Source organism: Lepus europaeus, chromosome Y (genome assembly GCF_033115175.1).
Source record: "Lepus europaeus isolate LE1 chromosome Y, mLepTim1.pri, whole genome shotgun sequence".
In the NCBI taxonomy this organism is placed as follows: Eukaryota; Metazoa; Chordata; class Mammalia; order Lagomorpha; family Leporidae; genus Lepus; species Lepus europaeus.
In genome coordinates, this window is record NC_084851.1 from 29,215,982 (window position 1) to 29,240,647 (window position 24,666).

At 37.3% G+C, this 24,666-nt stretch overlaps 1 pseudogene; it reads right to left on the reverse strand.

The window, feature by feature from the left end:
• Positions 1-13,694: 13,694 nt before the first annotated feature.
• LOC133754189 (heat shock protein beta-1-like) lies at positions 13,695-14,558 on the reverse strand (annotated as a pseudogene).
• Between the last annotated feature and the right edge of the window lie 10,108 nt (positions 14,559-24,666).

Consider the following 24,666-nt stretch of genomic DNA (forward strand, 5'->3'; position numbering starts at 1 on the left):
AATGAGAGATTAGAATAGATAAAAATATTCCATCCACTTGTTTGCCCACCTAAGTTCCATAACTACTGGTACTGAGACAGTCCAAAGCCAGTAACCAGAACTCTACATAGTCTCCCATATAGATGGCAGGAAATGAAGTACTTAGTGCCTCCAAGGTATATTAGCAGTAAGGTTGATCATTATCTGAATGGATCATACTAAAGCCAGGTACTCCAATATGGGAAAAAGGAATCCCAAACATCTTTAACTTTGTAATAGGGGGCATGATCTTTATTTGCTAAAACTCTAGAATGTTTTTCATTTATATTTATTTGTTTTTTAATAAATTTTTAAAAATTTATTTGACAGAGTTATAGACAATGAGAGAGAGAGAAGGGGGAAAGGTCTTCCCTACACTGGTTCATTCCCCAAATGGCTGCTATGGCCAGCACTGCACCTTTCTGAATCCAGGAGCCAGGTGCTTCTTCCTGGTCTCCTATGTGGGTGTAGCAACCCAAGCACTTGGGCCATCCTCCACTGCCTTCCTGGGCCACAGCAGATAGCTGGACCAGAAGAGGAGCAACCGAGACTAGAACCCAGTGTCCATATGGGATGCCAGCACCACAAGCAGAGGACTAACCAAGTGAGCCATGGTGCTAGCCCCTTTTATATTCAATTGCAATGTATTTGTAATTGTGCGGTTTTCAGACAATTTGCTTGTATCTACTCTTTTCATTATTTCCCCTCCCAATTATTAACTTTTTTCTCACAGTAATAACAAGAGTTTTTCATAACTGCATATCCTTTTAAATCCTCACTTTGTTGATATTATATCTATTACTAGTGCATATATACAATATCTTAATCTAAACCAACCCAGAGCTATAAAACTGTGAATTGTTTTGCTAGCATTCTGATTGTGAAGTTATCAGCTAAAAATCTTGTAGGTTTCCTGGAAACTCCCATTTGCACAGCTTCATGGAGATGTTAGTCTACTGTTTTCATTCACTCTATCCAGGTAACTCTTTCTGGATGTTCATGGAACTCTAATTTTGCCTTTGATTTTAAAGTTTCTATAGTATAACCCTAGACATTTAAATTTATTCTTTATATATTGTAAAATCCTATATGTACTTTGTTTTATGTTTTTGAGATGTTTTTATATTTTCCAATATTAATGTGCATACTTATCAGAAAACTCACCATGTCTGCTTGTAGTACTACCATTGTTCCTTTCAAAAAACACTTCTTGGTTCTTGCAGTAATCACATTGCATCTGATTCATAACATGTGCATCCTTTTTATTATTGTTTTGTTTTTGCATCTATTCCTGTAACCTGTGTATCAATAACATCTTAGTAAAACAATAGTGATATTGTGGACCAGTGGCAATCTTGGTTTCCATTTTCATTGTGATGTCATCAGCCTACACATATTTTGTAAATTTCTGATCTGTCTAAAATAATGTTTGCCTTCTTTGATTTTTATGACTCCAAGTTATCAATGAAAATTTGCAATATTATCCTTTACACTTTATCATAAAACTATTCCAGGAGGTATAATGCTGCTTTTTATGCATTCACTGTTTTTTATGGTTTTACATTCACTTCAATTTAGTTGCAGTTAATGTTTTCACCAAATGCCATCATATCTACTTTTTAATATAATTTATAGAATATAAATTATCCTTTGGCCTTAGAAATTTTATAAAATGTAGTTCTAGATTCTAGGATGCTTCCTTTAAAGTTATTTTCACTTTTTAAAAATTTATTTGACAGATCAAGTTAGACAGTGAGAGAGAGAAAGGTCTTCCTTCTGTTGGTTCACTCCCCAAATGGATGCCATGGCTGGCGCTGCACTGATCCGAAGCCAAGAGCCAGGTGCTTCTCCTGGTCTCCCATGCAGGTGCAGGGCCCAAGCACTTGGGCCATCCTCTACTGCACTCTGGGGCCACAGCAGAGAGCTGGACTGGAACAGGAGCAACCAGGACAGAATCCGGCACTCTGACCAGGACTAGAACCCTGTGTGCTGGTGCCACAAGTGGAGGATTAGCCTATTGAGCCATGGTGCTGGCCCCTCATGAATCTTCACCAAGCCTTTTAGAAACAGTAATGAAGATGTTTAGGACCTAAGAGGTGGGGTAAAATATATACATATGGCTGATACCTGATGTTTGTTGTTGGTGTTTATTTTTAAAATAATTATGACCTTGCTTTCAATAATTTCTAACTTTGAGAGCAACTGGGCTGCAATGAGTCTGGGCTATTAATGAGCTGGAAAGTGAGTTGTGGGCTTGAAGGGTCAGTGCCCATGTGGAAAGGGATGGAGAGGGGAGATGGGTAGGCAGGTGGATCAGAAGCAAAATGACTTCCCAGGGACTTTGTTGGCTATCCTGACCCATTTCACAGGTGAAGAAATTAAGGCTTATTATGTTGTTGGCCTGTCCAACTAAGACCTCTGGACTCCCTGGCTCTCTCTGATCTCTGTACTCATGGGAACCTGGGCACCAGGCAGATGGCCAAGAATGCCTGACTGTGGACCCTACGAGTAACGACACTGGGGACCATTTCCAACTGTGCAACACTAGCCAGTTAAGGATTACAATGGACCCTTTGCCCTCACTTTGGGATCTATCTTGGTGAGGAAGACTCTACTCTCCAGTTTGCTCCTGTACTTCCTGCACCTTCTTTCACCATTCCTATCTTCCTCTGAACATCCAAGGGCCAGAAGTCACTGGGGTGGTGTAGCTGACTGGATGCACATACCCATTCCCATTTACCAAATCAGTAAAATCAGAGATGAAAATGGGAATGTAACAACAGACACCACAGAAATAAGAGTCATCAGAAATTACTACAAAGAGCTGTATGTCAGCAAACAGGGAAATCTATCAGAAATGGAAATATTACTGGAAACATACAAACTACCTAAATTGAACCATAAAAACATAGAAAACCTAAACAGACCCATAACCGGGTCAGAAATTGAATCAGTAATAAAGTCCCTCCCAACAAAGAAAAGCCCAGGACTGGATGGATTCACTGTTGAATTCTACCAGACATTTAAAGAACTGACTCCAGTTCTTCTCAAACTATTCAGAACAATTGAAAAAAGAGAGAATCCTCCCAAATTCTATGAAGCCAGCATCACCTTAATTCTTAAACCTGAAAAAGATGTAGCAAAGAAAGATTATTACAGATCAATTCCCCTGATGAACAGACACAAAAATCTTCAATAAAATTCTGGCCAATAGAATGTAACAACACCTCAGAAAGATCATCCATGCAGACCAAGTGTGATTTATCCCTGGTATGCTGGAATGGTTTAACATTGCAAATCAATCAATGTGATACACCACATTATCAAACTGCAGAAGAAAAACCATATGATTATCTCAATAGATGCAGAGAAAGCATTTGATAAAATACAACACTCTTTCATGATGAAAACTCTAAGAAAATTGGGTATAGAAAGAACATTCATCAATACAATCAAGGCAATTTATGAAAAAACCCATAGCCAGTGCTCTACTGAATTTGTAAAAGTTGGAAGCATTTCTACTGAGATCTGGTACCAGACAGGGATGCCCACTCTCACCATTGCTATTCAATTTAATACTGGAAGTTTTAGAGCCATTAAGCAAGAAAAAAGAATTAAAGGGGTACAATTGGGAAGGAAGAAGTCAAACTATCCCTCTTTGCAGATGATATGATTCTTTAGGGAATCCACAGAATTCCACTAAGAGTCAATTGGAATTCATAGAAGAGTTTGTCAAAGTAGCAGAATATAAAGTCAATGCACAAAAATCAAGAGCCTTTGTATACACAGGCAACGTCATGGCTGAAGAAGAACTTCTAAGTTCAAGTCCATTCACAGTAGCTACAAAAATAATCAAATACCTTGGAATAAACTTATCCAAGGATGTCAAAGATCTCTATGATGAGAATTACAAAATCTTAAAGAAAGAAGTAGAAAAATGGAAAATTTTCTCTGATCATGGATTGGAAGAATCAATACCATCAAAATGTCCATTCTCCCAAAAGCAATTTATACATTCAATGCAATACCAATCAAAATACCAAAGACATTCTACTCAGACCTGGAAAAAATGATGTTGAAATTCATATGGAGGTACAGGAGACCTCAAATAGCTAAAGCAATCTTGTACAACAAAAACAAAGCCAGAGGCATCACAATACAAGATTTCAAGACATACTATAGGGCAGTTATAATCAAACAGCATGGTACTGGTACAGAAACAAATTGATCTCTAATTGATCTCTAATTGATCTCTAATGTTTATCTAGGATTAAGAGTCAAAGGGATCACACAAACAAAACTAGTGTCTGCTAATACTAACTGATAGAATTAAAAAGGAGAGAGTGATACTACATTGGAAGCAGAATAGACAGCAGACTCATAGAATGGCAGATGTCCTAAACAGCACTCTGGCCTCAGAATCAGCCCTTAAGGCATTCAAATCTGGCTAAAAAGCCCATGAGAGTATTTCAGGCATGGAAAGCCAAGATACTGTGGCAAAAAATTTATTATAATAATGCTTTGTGGGGCACCTGCAGTGCTAGCATCCCATATGAGATAGTCCAATGTGCCCTTGTGCATATAAGTTATGCAATCTTCTGTGAATCCCACAATGCTTTTTTTTATCACCTAGTATTCAAAGCAATTCTTAGCTTACTTTTTCTATGTTTGTACATTATTACTAAAAAGAATTAAACTATCACATCTGCAGTTGTTAAATTGTGTACATTTTTGTTTTTAAAGATTTATTTATCTGAAAGGCAGAGTTGAGAGAGAGAGAGAGAGAGAGAGAGAGAGAGAGAGAGAGAGAGAGAATATCTTCCATCCCCTGGTTCACTCCCCTTAATGGCCTGAGACAGGCCAATTTTATGCCAGGAGCCAGCAGCTTCTTTTGGGTCTCCCATGTGAATGCAGGTGTCCAAGTATTTGGAGCAGCTTCCATTGCTTTCCCAGGTGAATTAGCAGGGAGCTGTATCAAAAGTGGAGCAGCTGGGATTCAAACTAGCATCCCTGTGGGATGCTGGCACCACAGGTTGCAACTTTATCATCATACCACATTGCCAATCCAAATTTGGGAAATTTAATTCAGAAACTTAACTGAGTGGAAGTTAAAGGGTTTGATCATTCCAGGGCTGGTGCTGTGGTGCAGTAGGTTAATCCTCCACCTGTGGCATGGCATCCCATATGGGTGTTGGTTCTAGCCCTGGCTGCCCCTCTTCCAGTCCAACTCTCTGTTACAGCCTGGGGAAACAGTAGAAGATAGCCCAAGTCCTTGGGTCCCTGCACCCATGTGGGAAAGCAGGAAGAAATGCCTGGCTCCTGGCTTCTGATGTGCACAGCTCTGGCCATTGCGGCCATTTGTGGAAGTGAACCAATGGAAGGGAGACCTTTCTCTCTGCCTTTCCCTCTCACTGTCTGTAACTCTACCTCTCAAATACAATAAATAAAATCTTTAAGATTTTTATCATTTATTCTCTATTAGATATCTGGCATGGTTTACACATAAACCCAGAGTGCCCAACTTTACTAATTGGATTGCTGTCTATACTGAGATGCATCCATTGGCAGATGTTACCTCCTTATGAAATTTGTACTTAAAAACAAAGCAAAAGAAATACCAGCACTGTTTGCAGACATGAGATTTATTGTAAAATAAACAATATATAAACTTCCATGTGCAGCAGTCTGTAGTGTCTTACTGTTTCATGATGTAAATTTTCAAAACATCAAAAAGACAATAAGAATAAAATAAGGAACAAAAAGACTCAAAAATACTTAACAGTACTGCTAATGTCAATGATGTTAACATTTTAGTTGCATGCCCTATTCTAATTAAGTTTTTTCAAATTCTGACCCAAGCACCTGGATCCCCATAAGCAGTTTCATATACACTTAAAATCTGGAATCCTATGTAGAAAAGTGCTATTCTACCCCAGACCTCATTTGACAACATAAGACAAGGGAATCTACAAGATGTTCACAGGTTTGTCATAGAAAGTGGGGGAAAAAGACGTCAAAGCACTTCAAATGAGAAAAACTCACTCATTTGGATTTCAAATAATAAACTTTACAGATATTTACATGGACAATCCACACTCACACAATTACCTTTAAGTTTTTATGCATTTCATTTTTTAAATGAGGGAAAAATGGTGTCTCTAAGCTTTTTGAATGACATTACAGTCTATTAACCAACCATATATGAAAATATTACATACACATTCATTTCTGCAAGGTGGGTAAATAAATTTATTTAACTAGCAAATAGTTTGAACCATGATTTCTAATACTCATTAAAACATTTTAGAAGAAATGTTTGCTTAAACTTTATTTATTGGTTGTCAAATAAGATAAAACTGAAAAGCAGAAGAGTGCTCTGAACTTCTATCTACTCTCACATTGTTCTAAACTCTCCATTCTGGGTCTAAAACAAAAGTACATCAAAAATTTATTGTCAAAATCCATAAATGTTCAGAATATAAATCAATATAAATCAATGATGCACAAGAATTTAGTTGGATATATTAATAATTTTTAAAAAGGAAATAAAATATGGAGTGGGGCAACAGGCAGTATGGTTAAAGTAGTCTTAGATTAGTCTTATATGTGATTCACATTCAAAAACAGGCATACATGAGGACAAAGCTCTAAAAACACCTTAAATTGAAAATGAATCTTAGTGGAGAATGGGACTGGGAATGGGAAAGGGTGGAGGAGGAGGGGTGGGAGTGTGGGTGGGAGGGCAGGTATGGTGGGAAGAATCACTATATCCTAAAGTGGTACTTGTGAAATGTTTGAAACTCGTATTCCTTGAATAAAAGATTTGTTTGAGAAAACCTAAACCTAAAATCTACAATGGTTTATTTTTATATGTAATTGTCTATGCTTTGTATTTTATTTTAAGAGAAAGTATTTTATATGAATACATTCATTGTATTACATGTGTGATGCTGCATTATTAATTTATTGCTTAGGGTTCTCACCACATTCAGAATTTTAAGATCTTTGAATAGTTGTTATTGCCTTTTCATCCATGCTAGTTGGACACATCACTACAAGTTCCACATTTACTTTTTTTTTCACAGGCAGAGTGGACAAAAAGAGACAGAGAGAAAGGTCTTCCTTTGCCATTGGTTCACCCTCCAAATAGCCGCCTCAGCCAGTGTGCTGCAGCTGGCGCACCGCGCTGATCCGAAGGCAGGAGCCAGGTGCTTACCCTGGTCTCCCATGGGGTGCAGGGCCCAAGCACTTGGGGCATCCTCCACTGCCTTCCCGGGCCACAGCAGAGAGCTGGACTGGAACCAGGACTAGAACCTGGTGCCCCAACCAGGACTAGAACCCAGAGTGCTGGTGCCACAGCTGGAGGATTAGCCAAGTGAGGCACAGTGCCGGCCTAAAACCTATATCATTCTACTCACCATTGTTTTCATATTTTTTCAAACTACATAAACTGCTTTTTGAAATTTAATTATTGTTAGCTAATTTGTAAAATGTAAATCCAATGCTGCACAAATATCATGTTTTTATTTCACCTATATTTTTAAAAGTGTACATTAATTTTTAAACTCCTATTCTCAACAATTGTGAAATCTGTACCTATCCAGATGCTCTGGAGAGTGATACTACAAATGCATTTCTTATACAGAGAGCTTGCACATGAGGCAAAAGAGCCCATTTTTCTACATTCTGGCTATGTCATCCTCAGAAGAAATATATTCTTATCATGAACAGAGAGAGGGTCTCACACTCCAGAAACAGCACATGTTGGAATCATGCTAAGAGCTGTGTCACACTGCAGCAGAACCTGGCCTCTGACCACTGCCCTTTTGCTGGTCAGCTCATGGAGAGAAAGCAGTTTTGCAAAAGAGAAAATTTCACACCATTCCTACATACTCATTTATCACTTGCTTCTGAAATAATCCTGCAAAACATTTGCATCCCTTTTATAGAGGCTATCAAAAGAAGAGCAATTAGAGAAATCGGTTCTCCTTGAAATCAGAAGTATGATACACCCGTGAGTTAAAATCAGCTAAAAGCTAGATAAAGAAAACATAAATATAAGTTAATAAAGTGTTTTGCATATCTGAAATAGTGGGAAACCTTCAGAGTGTTTTTTTAACTACTCTGATGACAAATAAATTGCATACAACAATGTCATAACAGTAATACTGACATTCTTCACTCTTTCTTTAATGTGCAGATAATAGAGAATAGCAAAAGTAATAGAGTGTATTGCCCTGTTATCTGGGAAACTAAAGAGAGAGAGAGAGAGAGAGTCCTTTCAAACATATAATACATGCAAAGGACTACATATTTCCAATATATCTAGAGAAAAAATAATCTTCATGAAGTTACTAAACTCCTAGAATTTTTAGCCTTGTCAAAATAACAAAGTTTCACCATTTGACAATTTTTGACATGGTATAACTATCAACTTAATAACTGAGAGAATTGGAAAACCAGACCCTGTAAGCATGCCCAGAATTTCCAGGCCTTCTGAACACTGGAGCCTGAAATGGTGGTGTCCATTCTACAAATTTATATTCATTAAAAAGCCAAAGTCTCTTCTGAGAGCCAATTCTCTCTTTTGAATATAAAATGTCAACAATTGGAAAGAGCTGAACCTTATACTATGGGATGCACTAATGTTAAGAAATGTCAAAAATTTAAGTACAGATTTGCATTTTTATGCTCATTTAATTATAGTGTGGTAACTTCAAGTTCATCAAAACACTTACATATCTATAATATTCTAGAAATGAGATGAAATGGTAAGTGGACAACTATAAAATTATTCATGGGCAGATTTTATTCATTTTTTAAAAATTAGGGTGTTTTCAGTAAACTGTTTCATCAATAACTTCAAACTTTCATTAATGATATTCTTATTAAAAAGTCTAAGAAAAATTAAGCTACATTGTTAAGCGTATTTTTTATTTGAACACTCAAGTAATCTTTGAAGTTAATTTGCTTTGTGGAAAAGTTAAAAATGAGGATCTTAGGGCCAGCATTGTGGTATAGTGCATAAAGCTGTTCCTTGTGACTTGGGCACCACATGTGGGTGCTGTTTTGCGTCTGAATGCTCCATTTCTGGTCCAGCTGTCTGCTAATGTGCCTTAGAAAGCAGCAGAAGATGGCCCAAGTCCTTGAGCTCCCTACCACCCATGTGGAAGACCCAGAAGAAGCTCCTGGCTCCTGGCTTTAGATTAGCTCAGTGCCAATCATTGCCGCCATTTGGGGAATGAATCTACAGAAGAAAGATATTCTCTCTCTCTCTCTCTCTCTCTCTCTCTCTCTCTCTCTCTCTCTCTCGCTGTCTCTCTACAATCAAACTGAGGATCTCCATTAAACAGTAAATTCATATAGTTTAGCATATTTCCTAGGAATATACAGTGTACTATGACAGTATACTACAGTGTTTTGTATTCTTTATTTCTGTATAATTTTCATTATTCCCATGGTAAATTCAGGAACACAATCATCAGAGTTATACAACTGTAATAATTTATTTTTTTTAATTTATTTTTTTTATTTTTGACAGGCAGAGTGGACAGTGAGAGAGACAGAGAGAAAGGTCTTCCTTTTTGCCATTGGTTCACCCTCCAATGGCCGCCGCGGTTGGCGCGCTGCGGCCGGTGCACCGCGCCATTCCGATGGCAGGAGCCAGGTGCTTCTCCTGGTCTCCCATGGGGTGCAGGGCCCAAGCACTTGGGCCATCCGCCACTGCACTCCCTGGCCACAGCAGAGAGCTGGCCTGGAAGAGGGGCAACCGGGACAGAATCGGTGCCCCGACCGGGACTAGAACCCAGTGTGCTGGTGCCACAAGGGGGAGGATTAGCCTAGTGAGACATGGCACTGGCGAGTTATACTACTGTAATAATTTATGTCATGGTTCATTTTCAGATATAGTTGAGAAAATTTTCCCCAAAGTTTTTACTTTCCGAAATTACCACTTCTGAATTGCTGACATATAAGTCAAACAGTTCTATTTGTTGCCTTCATTTTGTAACAGTAGACTGTCTTGTGTCATGATCAGGCACCATCAAGTCCTAATAGTTTATTGTATCACTGTTTGGTGTTTTTCTTTTTCCAGAAAGGCAATGAAATAAATATGGGAGATGAATAGAAGGGATAAATACAAGTGCATACACATAATGAGAAAAGACCACAAGCTAAGTTGATACTGAGAGGCAGATCACTGCTCAATTGAGCACAGATACAGAAAAGGAATAGGGGGAGCATGTAGAAACATTTCTGCAGCAGTAAGCCAGCATCAAAAACTCTCTGGACTCAGGATGTGTAGTTAGCAGAGGATTAAAAAGCTGATCTTGCTGCATCTGCTCCAGTTCAAATCCAAGTTCCAGATTGGGTAGCAGATGGGTGTGTAAAGGGCAAAATTAACTCATCCCAAATTATCCAGACACTGAGGATATCATGTGAATGCTTTCAACATAGAACAAGTCATTTTATGCCACAGAATTTTCAGAGTTCTTTGATCCAGCTCTAGAAATATCATCTAGTCACGCACTTTTTTTCCTGATGCAAGTTTCACTTTTGGAGGCTATTTTTTTTAAATTTACTCTTTAAAAATAGCATCCCAGCAGATCACTCAAACCACCTTCATGTAAATTAATCTTTTTACTATATTTATTCTGATATTCAGAATATCAGTTGTTATAATCATTGTTATCAATAATACATAAATAATTTATGATTTCTATAACTATTTTTGTAACTTTTCTCATTTTAGAACCATGACATAAAAAATCTTTCTAGCATAAGACTCAGATTTGTTATTTTGATTCTATTTCATGCAGTAGGTGCTTTTTGTCACTTCACATGTTATTACCTATTCCTCTTCAGAGAGTGTTTAGCTGTTAGTGAACTGTTCCTATGGAAGCCTGCATCAGGTGATTTGGATCAGATGCCTGACAGTCAGTGCCACCAGAGGGTCAGTGCAGCTGCTGCTTTCAGAGCCTGCTGCAGTCAGAAACCCTCTGAAAGTTGTTTTCAGTGAAGAAATACATCTTATCGACTCTATCAGGAAATCACGTAAGGACTTCATGCTATTTCTTTTTGGTCACCATTTTTCATCTTCAAAGAAAGTGGCAACCCACTTCATTTCCTCTTTTCAAGAGAAACATGGATCTTCAGAAGGAGGAGATTTATGATTCTGGTTACTAAGCCCAGCTCTCATAACTTGAAATATGTACTGTTACAGAAACCTGGGGTGGGAAATACCCCTCATTCAAACAAGCATCAGAGATAGTAGAGAATCCAAGCAGTTTATAATGCCAGTAGGCTCAGCTGGAATCATTTCCTGAAAACTGAGCAATAATCCCCAGTTTATTACAATATTTATAGGTTCAGAAGCATCATGCTTTACCTGTTATAGCATTGGTAGGGTTAAATTGCAGCCTACCTGACTTAGGACCACAGTTTCAATGGTTGGGGGGGGGGGTGTCTTCTTTGTTTGTAAAAGAGATACCAGGGGCAGATTTATTAGGACAGATTTGTGAATGGAGTTACAGAAGCAGAACTTAGGACATCTTCCCTCCCTAGACAAGGTAACACTAGGTAGCTGTTTCACTAGTTAATTGTGAGCAGCCACATTCAAAGTTTGTGTTAGGAGGGGAGGTCCATTTTTCTTTCTTTGTCTCTGGTTGCAGCCATATTTCCTCTACAGAACAAGTTATAAACTATGATTTTAATTAGTTCAGTGATAGCCTACCACACTCTAGGAGATAGGTAAATATCAAGGAGAAACTGACCTTTTACATGAAGATGCTTCATGGAAAGAAAACATAACAATTTTATTTGTAAAAATCTTGTTTGTTCAAATTTCTACTTAAGAATTCCATACTCCTGATTGGATTCAACATGGCTGAAAAAATGTAGCCACACTAACTTAAAATGCTTCAGGGATGTGAAAAGAAAAAAAGGAAGCATCACCGTAATTCCCAAACAAGGAAAAATCATGAGAAAGAGAAGTATACTTCAATATTCCTGATGAAAATATATGCAAAAATTCTCAATATAATACTAGCTAATCTAATGCAACAACAAATCAGAGAGATCATTTATATGGAACATATGGGGTGATTAAACATATGCAAATCAATAAATAGGATACATCACATTAACAAGTTGAGAATGAAAATCGCGTGATTATCTCAATACATACAAAATGAGCATTTGATAAATTATAACATCCTTTCATGATAAAAGCCTTAAGAAAATTGGGTACAGAAAGAACATACCTCATGAGAATCAAGGCCACCTATGACAAACCCACAATCAACATCATATTGATTTTGAGAATTATGGAATCATTTCCACTAAAATCTGAAACCAGATAATGCTTACTTTCACTATGCTATCTAATATAATTCTGGAGATTTTACCCAGAGCCATTAGGCATGAAATAAAAATCACAGGGATACAAGTTGGAAAGGAGGAATTCAAACTATCCCTTATTACAGGAAACATGATTCTATATAGAGAGGAACAAAAAACATTACACTAAGAGACTATTGGAACTCATAGGAGAGCTTGGTAAAGCTGCAGGATATAAAATCAGCACTCAAAATCAATTGCCTTTGAATACACAAATAATTCCAAAGCTGAGAAAGAACATAAATATCACTACCATTCAGAGCAGCTACTACAAATCTATACACCTTTGAATAAATTTAACCAAGGATGTGAAATTTATAAAATTTTTAAGAAAGAAATAGAAGAAGAAGGAAAATTGGAAAAACCACCTATGTTCTTGGAATGGAAGAATTAATGTCATCAAGATATCCATACTACAAAAAGAAGTTTATATATTCAATGAGATTCCAATAAAAATACCAAGGACATTTTCTCATATCTAAAAAAGTAATGCTAAAATCCATACGTAAGCAAAGAGACACCAAATACCAAACACAATCTTAAACAGCAAAAACAAAACTAGAGGCATCACAAGACCAGATTTTAAGACATTCTACAGGACAGTTACAATCAAAACAGCCTGGTACCTGAAATACATGAAGTCTGCTCTCTTTATTTTAATAAAAATTTTTTCAAATGATCACATCATGGCCGTGAATGGACTGATTACACACTCACTAACATAATGAGAAGATTTTAAGGAACTAAGCAAGCTGAAGTCAGTGTTCAAGTGTTCAAAAAGGACAACTAAAAATGCACAGCAGTGATTCTTGGGAAAAATGGGAACTAATGCTGAAATATGTATTGCTGAATTAGAATAGAAAATACATACTTAAATAAAAGTCTCTAAAATGTTTCCTAGAATTTGGTGTACAATAGTTGTGGGATTTCAAATTAATTGAGATGGCTTTCAGGAAACGTTAAAGGAAATGGACTAGCCACCTAGAGGGAGGAGGTGTTTAAACCACACAGTTGAGGCAGGTAAAATAACACACTGCTTGAATAAATCATAAAATACTATGTTTCAGTGAGATAAAGCCACTTCAAATGTGCCAGTAAATCCAACAGACTCAAAGACTGAAATATTTAAATTCACAGAAGTAAACATTTTAACACACAATGCATCATAAGGAATTTTTTTTTGCAGCTGCTTAGATCTTTATTTGTGAACAGCAGAAGCTTAACAGTATCAAAAGGGCGTACAGGGGGCTGCTGGGGGCTGGGCAACGCAGGAGGCAGCTCTACTTGGCTGCAGGCTGCTGCAACTTCCCGGCTTCTGGGCGCCAATTTGGGCGAAGGCCTCGAAGGTGACCGGGATGGCGATCTCTGTGACTGCGTGGCTGGCTTGGGCAGCAGCGCTTCCACGGGGAGCGCACCCTCAGGGGATCGGGAGGAGGAGACCAGCGTGGGGGTCCACGCTGGGGGCAGCATGTACTTCCGGGTGGAATAGTGGGCGAGGTAGCCGTGCTCCTGTCACTCTTCCTGTTTGCCCGTGATCTCCATCACGCTGTGCTCGGTCTTGACCTTCAGCTCCCGGGGGTGAAGTGGTTCCCGTCCAGGGACACGCGCCAGCGGTCGGCCCTGTGCCAGATCTCCGAGACGCTGCTGCTGAGCTGCCTACTGAGAGCAGGGCTGTGGGCGGGCGCGGCCACGGTGTGGGGCTCGGCGGAGGGCAGGGGCCACAGGTAGCCTGGCCCGCCGCTGGCGCCGAACCACTGAGCCCATTCCTCCTGCAGCCGCGGCAGCCCAAGGCCTAGTCTAAGAGGCCACCCTGTGTGCCCTTTTGATACTGTTAAGCTTCTGGTTTTCGCAACTAAAGTTCAAAGCAGCTGCAAAAAAAAAAAAATCTTAAATATTTATAAGATATGAATCATACAGTTTATCCTCTAGATAATGGGTGAACTTACTTCATTACATAAGAAACTGCTACAAATCAATGTAAAAATCTAAAACCCAAACAGAAAAAATGGACAAGAATATGTATATACATCATATGTATGACTGTTTAAAGAAAAGGACAAATATCTTTAGATTTATCAACAGGTCAATCTCACTTGCAGAAATAAAAAACCAAAAAAGTAGCAATCATCATTTTTACTTGTCATATTGGTAAATTTCCTAAACATCTGAAAAGATCATGTTGGCAAGGCTGAGTGGAGAAACAAACCATTGTAAGCAAACCCAGCAAACTGGAGTAGCCAGTTCCAACTATCATATCTACAAAAGGCAGTATGACTTTATACATCAGAATTATGAATGCCTATGCTCTTTAACTCAGCAATTTTAGTTCTAGTAATTTAATCTGGAGGCTTACTTCACCTCTGTGAATGGGCATATATCAATGATGTCTATTACAGCATGTATTGTTCTAAAAATAAAAGATTGGATTAAGCAGCTAGTTAAAAACTTAAACATCTTTATGATAGACCTTGAGCTTCAAAAAAAAAAAAAAAGAGGAAGCACTTCAGGCAATGATACTCTGAGGGCATGAGCACAATGTATTATAACTTTTGGAAATTTTATTGCCTTTTAATTACATAAATAAAGGAAGTACAAGCCACAATAAAATTATTACATGATACCATAGAAAAGCAAGCTTGTACATTTTAAAGAAATAGAACAAAATTTCTAGAGATGAAATATAGTCAATTAAATAGAAAATTATTGAATAGATTAAATAGGACAATGCACAGAGCTGAACAGAGAATTGGGCCAGTACAAGATGCATCTGAAGAAATTATATAGAATACACCAAAGATAAAGAGAAGAAAATATAAACAAATTGTTCAGGGACCTGAAGTAAATAACAAGAAATCTGAAGTTAATCTTATTGGAGATGCATAAGGAGACACTAGGCAGCAGTGGCTGAGGTGACAGCTGAGGATGATCTAGAATTGATGATGGATGTAGGATTATCACATTCAGAGAGCACAAATTAGCTCAAGTAGGATGCAAAAATAATCTACACCTAGGCACATTGTGCTCAAACCTCAGAACACCAAAAACTTAAAATTTAAGCAGTGTCAACAGTAAATAGATAGAAGACAGAAATCACCCTAGGTACATCAGCTGACACCACTTGGGGTCTTTCCTCATCAAGGACTGTAGCCAGAGGACCAGAGTTGGCATCTTCACATGTTAAGGGTACGGGTCATTCCAGAATTACACACATGGAAATTAGGATTCTATAGATGAAATTTATCTTTCATTTACTTATACAAAATAAACATTGAATTGCATTGTTCAGGACAATGAAATTTGTTGTGCCATGTTCCAATGACTTAATACTTTGTTTATCTATTCTCCCTTGGTGATCATTTGGGTTGTTTCTATTTTGAAAAAAATGGTAGTTTTAAGTAGTTCTACAATTATGAATAAGCTATGAACCTTCCAGTTAGGTCTTTAAGTAGACTCAGACCTCTACTTCTCTGCATACACCTAGGAGTCTCATGAAGTAAGCCTGTGTTTAATGTTACTAGAAACTGCCAAAGAGTTTTTTTCTTTATTCTAATTGACTAACAATAACTGAGGATCTCTACATTTAGGAATAGGAAGGGAAATACAACACCTGACCTGTGCATCATGCTCAGTAATGAAGCATGGGACATAAGAGGCACTTCAAGGCACTTAATGGGAAAACAGAATTAAAATATCTGTTGATCTAGTGCTAACATTTCTTGAAATCTATGAATAGTATTTGCATAGCATGCACTTTACATGAACTTTTTGAAAGCCTCAACTTTTCCTTTTAAAGGAAAGACATAGACAAAAATGATCACTACCATGATATTTATACAATATTGCCTCAAAAAGCTTTACAAAAAGAATAGTATATGATACAAAGATTAGAAATTATAAAAAGTATATTTGCAGATTAATATACAAATAAGGTTAATATACAAAACAGTTATATGCCTATACAACAAACAATCAGCTAGAAAATACAATTTACTATAATCCCACTTACAGTAACAATAAGAACTATGAGGTACCTCATAAGAAATTTATGAGAAAATCTTTTTGAAAAATATCATTACAAACCATTTCAGTAGGACATAAGAGAAGATGGAAACAAATGGAGAAATTTAGTACATTCATGGGGAAAAGATAATGCAGCAATTAATTAATATATACTCAATAAATTCAATGTAATTCTACTTAGAATCCCACAAGGATTTCTGAAATATGTTGATAAGCTCATCAAAACTGCAAAACTAAGCAGGACAATAAGTATAAGGACAAAGATCAAGGTCTTACAGACCCCTGTTCTAGTATCATTACAGAAATTAGGGCCATGTGGTGTAGTGCGGGGTTACAGAACTCTTTCATGAGACAGAGAAGGATGCTCGGAAAGAGCCCAGGTACATACAGGGATGTGGTACATGACAAAGAGGCTATTAAACTTTCAATGGGGACTGAACCAAAATATATTTTATTTGAAACTAAGCCTCTAGATATAACTTCAAAATTTTCAGTAAATATGAGATTAACCTATCATTAATTGATAACATTAGGAAATACTCAGGCAAAACACAATATGATACATTCTACAAAGGCATCAATTTTGGCCCTTAAAATAATTAAAACAACATTTTTGTGACAGTGGGGAAAATCTGTAAATTACTGCTAGTGTTTCAGGTGTAATAACAATATTGTGTTTATATAAGAGACTTCCATATTTTTAATATGCATAATGATATACTGAGGAGTGACATGCCATGATGCTTGCATTTTATTTGCAAATAGTTCAGTAAAAAATGTACCCACACACCAATTGATGCACAACAAAATGTTAGAAATTACTAAATCTACATAGCTTATATGCAGAATATCACTGTATGATATTTGGTTTCTTTTTTTCCCTTTTTTATTATTATTAAACTTTCATTTAATGAATATAAATTTCCAAAGTACAGCTTATGGGTTACAATGGCTTCCCCCTTCCCAAAACTTCCCTCCCACCCAGAACCCTCCCCTTTCCCGTTCCCTCTCCCCTTCCAATCACATCAAGATTCATTTTCAATTGTCTTTATATACAGAAGATCAGTTTAGTATATATTAGGTAAAGATTTCAACAGCTTGCCCCCATATAGCAACACAAAGTGAAAAAAATACTGTTAGAGTACTAGTTATAGCATTAAATAAGAGTGTACAGCACATTAAAGACAGAGATCCTACATAATATTTTTTTAATTAATTTTCTATGCCATTTCCAATTTAACACCAGGGTTTTTTTTTTTTTTCAAATTATCTTTATATACATAATTTCTAGTACTAGTTGTTGAACTCTGTAATTAACACACAATTATTCTTAGGTGTTTAAATTTTAACTGAAAAGTGATCCCTGTTAAATTTAAGAGTGGAAAAAGAGAGGGAGGAGATGTACAATTGGGGACATGCTCAATCGGACTTGCCCCAAATGGTGGCGTTAGAAATGTGCCAGGGGATTCCAATACAATCACATCAAGGTGGCATGTACCAATGCCAACTCACTAGTCCAAGTGATCAATTTCAGTTCACAATTGATGGCTCTGATAGGTCTAAGAGTCAAAGGGATCACACAAACAAGACTAATGTCTGCTAATCCTAACTGATAGAATCAAAAAGGGAGAGAAAGATCCAACATGGGAAGTGGGATACACAGCAGAGTCATAGAATGGCAGATGTCCTACACAGCACTCTGGCCTCAGAATCAGCCCTTAAGGCATTCAGATCTGGCTGAAGAGCCCATGAGAGTATTGTAGGCATCGAAAGCCAAGAAACTCTGGGAGAAAAAAAAAGAAAATGTAAATGAAAGATCTCTGCGAGTGAGATCCCAGTGGAAAGAACAGGGCCATCAAAGAAGGAGGTACCTTTCTCTGAAGGGAGGAGAGAACTTCCACTTTGACTATGACCCTATCAGAATAAGATCAAATTTGGAAAACCCTAAAGGCTTCCATAGCCCTGGAAACTCATGACTAGAGCCTAGGGAGATTACTGATGCCATAAACAAGAGTGTCAAATTGTTAAGTCAGCAACAGGAGTCACTGTGTACTTACATCTCATGTGGGATCTGTCCTTAATGTGTTGTCTAATGTGCAGTGATGCTATAACTAGTACTGAAACAGTATTTTTACACTTTGTGTTTCTGCGTGGATACAAACTGATGAGATCTTTACAATTATATGCTGAATCAATATTCTGTATATAAAGATATTTGGTTTCTATATATTAAATTTTCATAATAAAATATTGAAAAAAAGGGGGAAACATTATAAACTCAACAAATATTTCTGAGAAAATCAAGTGTTCTTAAAAAATTATATTCCTAGTTCACATTTTAGGAGAAAATAAGAAAAAAGTATGGGGTATCTATAGAAGAAAAATATCTATATTTTCTCAGACAATTTCTTAAGGCACGCAATACAAGTCATGAGAGAAAGATGGGATTGATTATACTAAATTTAAAAAGATGTAAGTAAAAACACCAAAAACAGATAAACGGAAAAATTACAGTAATTAGGAGATACAACATGGAAAAATTAATATCCCAAGGAACCCATCCATACCAGTAAAAAAAAGTAGAAAAACATACATGAGACTAACAAAAATCCTCATCTTCAGAGAACAAGATCAGCATACCATAAACATATTCCAAGATACGTGATCTTGAAAATACCACCTGAAATAGGACACTCTATCACACATAGGTTGGCAAAGCATAGGATTAAATGCAAATATGGTAATAGTTTGAAGGAACTGAAATTCATATATAATTTTGGTGATTAAGCTTTTCTGAAGTAAAATTTGATAGTTGTAATGTTGAAAACTGGCATACTAAAACACTTAAAATTTTCAATTCTAGAAGATTCCTTTCACAACACAAATCTGTTTATTGCAATACTATTTATAACTGCAAATATTAGAAACCACTGTCAAATCAGTCAATACAGACAGAATACCTAATCTAGGTCTATTCATACAATAGGATATGACACAGCAGTAAAAACAAATTATCTTGATTTCATAGAAACATATATTTAGAAAATTTGATTCTAATAACAAAATCAACAGCTACACAGTGACTCCCAAAGAACCCTCCTTGCTGGTGTTTAGGTTTTCTAGTTCCTTCCCACATGCAAAATATTTGCCTGTCACTTCAGGATTTGATATAATAAAATGATAGCTTCTATCTTTGGTGCTCAGTTGCACTGTCTCTGAGATGACTTGCTATGGGATGACCAAGTACCCTGTTTTGAAGATATCCAGGCAGTTGTGCTGATGATAACTTGATGAGGGATGGGGCATTTCTGTCAGCCAGTAAGTTAGTAAATAGAAGTGACCTCTGTAGACCCAGGGCCAGAGTCAACCATTCAACCATCCCAGCCACTCATCCATCCCTAACTCTCAGAAACAGTGTAGGGTAGCAAACAGCTGCTATGTTTTGTGGAAGACCACTACACAGCAATAAATAACTAATACAAGTTAGTTATACCTATTTAGTAAAATTAAACATGCACAGTAATTATGAGGACACATGCCTATTTCAGGATGAAGTGTAACTCTGAGGAAGCAGATAGGTGGTGTTTTGCTTTTTTAAAATAATTATTATTTGAAGGGGAGGAAAACACAGAGAGAGAGAGAGAGAGAGAGAGAGAGAGCGCTTCTACACAGTTCTTCATTCCCTGAATCACAGTAATAGCTAGGGCTGGGCCAGCCTGGAGACAGGAACAGAATTTCAACAGTCTTCCACATCAGTGGCAATTACTAAAATACAAAGCCATATTGTGCTACTTTCCAAGGTACATCAGCAGAAAACTGGATCAAAAGCAGAGCATCTGGGTTTTGAATTGGCACTCTGATAAGGATGCTATATTGAAAGCAGAAGCTTAACATGCTGTGCCAGAATGCCAGCCCAGGGTAAGGCATTAGTTGTTTTTTGTTTTCATGAGAAAGCTTCATTTTTGTTTTTTTGTTAAGATCAATTTACTTATGAGAAAGGGCCTTATGCTGTGGAGTAGTAGATTAAGCCTCTGGCTGCAGCACCAACATGGGCACTAGTTCAAACCCCAGCTGCCCCTCTTCTGATCAAGCTCTCTGAATAATGGCCTGGGAAGGCAGTGGAAGATGGCCCAAGTGCTTGGGCCTCTGCACCCAGCGGAGAGACCTGAAGAAGCTCCTGGATCCTGGATTCAGATAGGCCCAGCTCTAGCTGTTGCAACCCTAAAAGACAAATGCCACACAATCTCAATTGTGTGTGGAATCTAAGAAAATCACAATCACAGAAAAAAGTGGTGGTTGTCAGGGGATCAGAGCAAAGGAAATGGGAAAACATTTGCAGTTATGAGATAAATTAATTCAAGGTCTTATAGTATTTAAAATATTCCACACAGTATTTAAAAGAATACTCTATTACATACTCACAACTTGCTAATATCTTATGTATTCTTTAAAAATGTAACAATGCAAGGTGATGGATATGTCCTGATCATTTCATCATGATTCGTGTATATGTACAAGAGGATTCCAAAAAGTTTATGAAAAAATAAGAAGATAATTTAAATTTTCCATAACTTTTGAAAATCCCCTCACATATAAAACATCAGGTTTCATATCTTGAACATACACAAATTCTGTCAAGTATATTCTAAGAATCTTGAAAACATTAAAACAATCAAAAAAGAAATGGGCTCCTATATGAAAACATAAACTCAATATAACAGTAAACTAGACATATCTTTGGGATGGGAAAGGCTTTTTTTGGAACAAGATTTTTAAAATACTCATAAATTTAAGTAGCCAAAATCTCTATTTTGAAAGTGTTAATACAGTCGACAGCCTGTCAAGGGAGCCTGTAAGTACTAAGATGATACCCAAGTGTCAAATTACAGTTCCTCCTGCCTCTCGAAAATCTGGATGAAAACCCAGAGTCAACACAATACTTCTGTTTTTATCTTACCTAATCTGTGTTACTACGTTACTGGAAACAGAAGAGACCCCTCTAGGAACAGCTAAGGAAAGAGGTCAACATCCTGGACAAGACCCTGCTGCACACGTATTTAGAAAACTGGGGGGAATCCAGTCCTCACAGGGAAGGAAGGAGGAACCAAGGGCCGCATTAAGACAGCTCCAGGCCTGCATGAACCCAATACATGGAACCCACAGTCTCCCTAGTGACAGCTCAGGCCCCACTGCACACCTGGGGAGACGGCGCCGCTGCCGCTACACAGCTGCCCAGGGATGGCTCCAGGGATGGGAAGTCGCTGCGAGCAGGGAAGGCCCAGGGTGGTGGGGGTCTCCGGAGCCAGTCTCCCCCAACCCGGGGTCAGAGGGGATCAAGGAAAGTGCTGCACCTGTGGCAGTGTGGTGCCCACAGAGCCCAGAGATGACCTCTGGGCGGCCCGCGTCTTCCTAGCCCTTCAGCAGCTCCACTCTTCCCCCCAGGACACTGGGGCCCACACACTCACGTGTCGTGTTGGTCAGCTTCCTAGGTGTCCAGCGTCGCTGCCCTCACAGCCCCACACCGTCAGTGAAGGTGGAAAGCGGCGGATTCCGATTGGCTTGGGAGCCTCGCGGCAGAGGCGCTGTCTCCTAGGACCTGGTGCACCCGCAGTACTGTAGGACAGAAGACTATGATGTCAAGAGTCCTGGATGTCACCTTCCTGATTGGACAGTTTGCATGACACGTCACAAACGACGCAGCCAATCAGCATCCTCCACAGCTGGGACGCCCTGAGCTCAGGTTGAGTGGAAGGAAACAGCAGGAGTGGAGGCCTGGGTCAGGTGGGAAACTGCCCCTCCCGGGCCCTGCTCCATGCTGCAGGAGGGCTTCTCACATCCCTGCTGCAGGAGGGCCTCTCACCTCCCTGCTGCCACTGCTGGTGTCCCCCTGTGTTCCCTGCCAGATTCTTTCTGGAGCTTGTGGTAACCTGCTTCAGGTGAGCTAGAATGTTGTCTGTTGGCTTATGGGCCTTTCTTCTCCCTCGTATTTATTGTTCATTTTTGTTTGGTCGTTTGTGTTACTTTTTAAATATTGATTTAAAATGTTTAAAGATATCGCATTTAATCCTTTTTTTTCCCCTTTTCTTCTGTCAGTATTTGTTTTCTACTCTGCCTGTTGATCTTGTGTATTGTCTATTTGTTTCTTGTTTGTACTTGGTGATCTATTGGATTTTATATATTAATCTTTCCAGCAATCTAATAAATTTATTCAGCAGTTGTATTTGTTTTTAGATTTTATGGACAATCTATTTTAATATCTCCAATATATCGACCATATATTGCTTAGAAATTAATCTTTGTTGTTGCCCCCCCCCCCCCGACTACTTTTCTGGTAAGAAGTTGGAGATAGTGGAGAAAGCGTGTTCTAATTACTTCCAGGAAAAAAGATTTCTGTGATCCTGTATTAATTGTGTTGTTTCTTGTAGGATCTTTTAAAGAATCTTGATTAGCAAGGAAACCATTGCTTTACTGCTAGAGGGTTTTCTTTTTAACTAGATGTTGAATTATTAAAATAATTTTCAATATTTCATATAAATGATCATGCAATTTTCTTAAATTTATTAGCTATCTGGAAAATTTACATGGCTTGTTTACCAAAGTTAACAGCTCTTGAAATTTTATTATATCTCACTTGTTATTAATTATGTTTTCATACGTGATTTCCTTTATTAAACTAATACTTCATTTGTATTTCGAGTTTCTGGTCAACTTGCATCCTCATCAATGTTATGCTGGCTTTCCAAAAGAAATTTTAAAACAGTCTCTGCTTATTTCCATTACGGATATGTGTGGGAAATGTAGATGTGTTTATTTCTTTCTTAAATATTTGGACTATTTTGTAATTCTGGATTTGAAATGTTTCTTCTATAACTTTTTTATTGGTTGGTTGCTAGTTTTCAAGTTGTGATTCAACTTGTTTGTTCTAAGTAGGAGTTTTCCTATTTCATGTTATATTTCTGTTGTTGGGAATTTGGTTTTCAATATATAATGAATTTTGACTTCTATTCAAATTTTACTCCTAAGACTATCACACATTTCTTCTAGCATCTTGAGAAGGATAAATTATCTATAAAGAATTATTTTTACTTCTTAAAATTTGATATGTTACTTTTCCATTTGTATTTATAATTACTTCTATGTTAATTTTGTTAACATTTAAAAATATATCCTGCTTTGTGGTACTCAGAAACATATCATTTATATTTGTTATTATCATTTTTAATGCCTTTCTTCTATTTACTTTCAATTTCCTTTTTCTTTTTAATTCTTGATTAGGAAACTACAATGATTGATTTTTAGTTTTTTTATTCTAACATTCATATAAGGTTATAAATTTCCTCTAAGCATTGATTTATCTGCAGCCAATTTATTCCCTCATAAATTCCCAATCCCTGTATGTGCAGAGCCTGGCCACCTCCCAGTGTCACCATTCCTATGTGACTGTAGCCATCACACGCTACATGTATTTCCATTCTTGTGCCTGAAGCACATCTGTTGTGATTGGTAAATCAATGCTTCAAACATTAGAGACAAATTCTTTACAGCTTGAAGAGCAGGCAGTTACACCATATCAGCTACCATTTACATGTCTGCAAAGTGGCTACGGTGCCTGCAAATATATTATGTTCTATACAAAATCTTGAAATAAATGTAGAGTTTTTTAAAAATACACATTCTATGAATATTTGAAAAAGTATTCTATGCATAAGTTTCCAGTTTCCTAGCACCAAAATAAACTTACATATCAGTTTCATTCTCCAAAAAAATTTTGAAATCCTCATTGTTCATCATATGTATATATGAACTTATATGCTTCTATTTTAATTTTTAAAAATCAAAAGTATAATTTAGTTTTCAAATAAGTACATGAAAATTTAAAAAAATGAAATGTTATTGGAAGGTTTTCAGTTGGTGTTTTTATTTGTTACACATATATTGAAGAGATCACTTGTTCTTGAGACTGGATGGTAGGATAGAAACGGTAAATGCTAAGACACAGAAAGGAGACAGTAGAAGTTCTGCAAGAGAGAGTAATGCTATCTTGAATCAGTCAGGTAGCATGAGAGAAATAGAGATCCTGACTTCACTCACAATATATTAGAAATATTTCATAAAACTTACTGAGTGACTCTATGTTAGAGAAAGGCATGCTTATATAAAATTTCTACGTTTTGATATTTTTTGGGCTAAAAGATGGATTTATTAACATTATTACAGAAGGGAAAGCTTAAA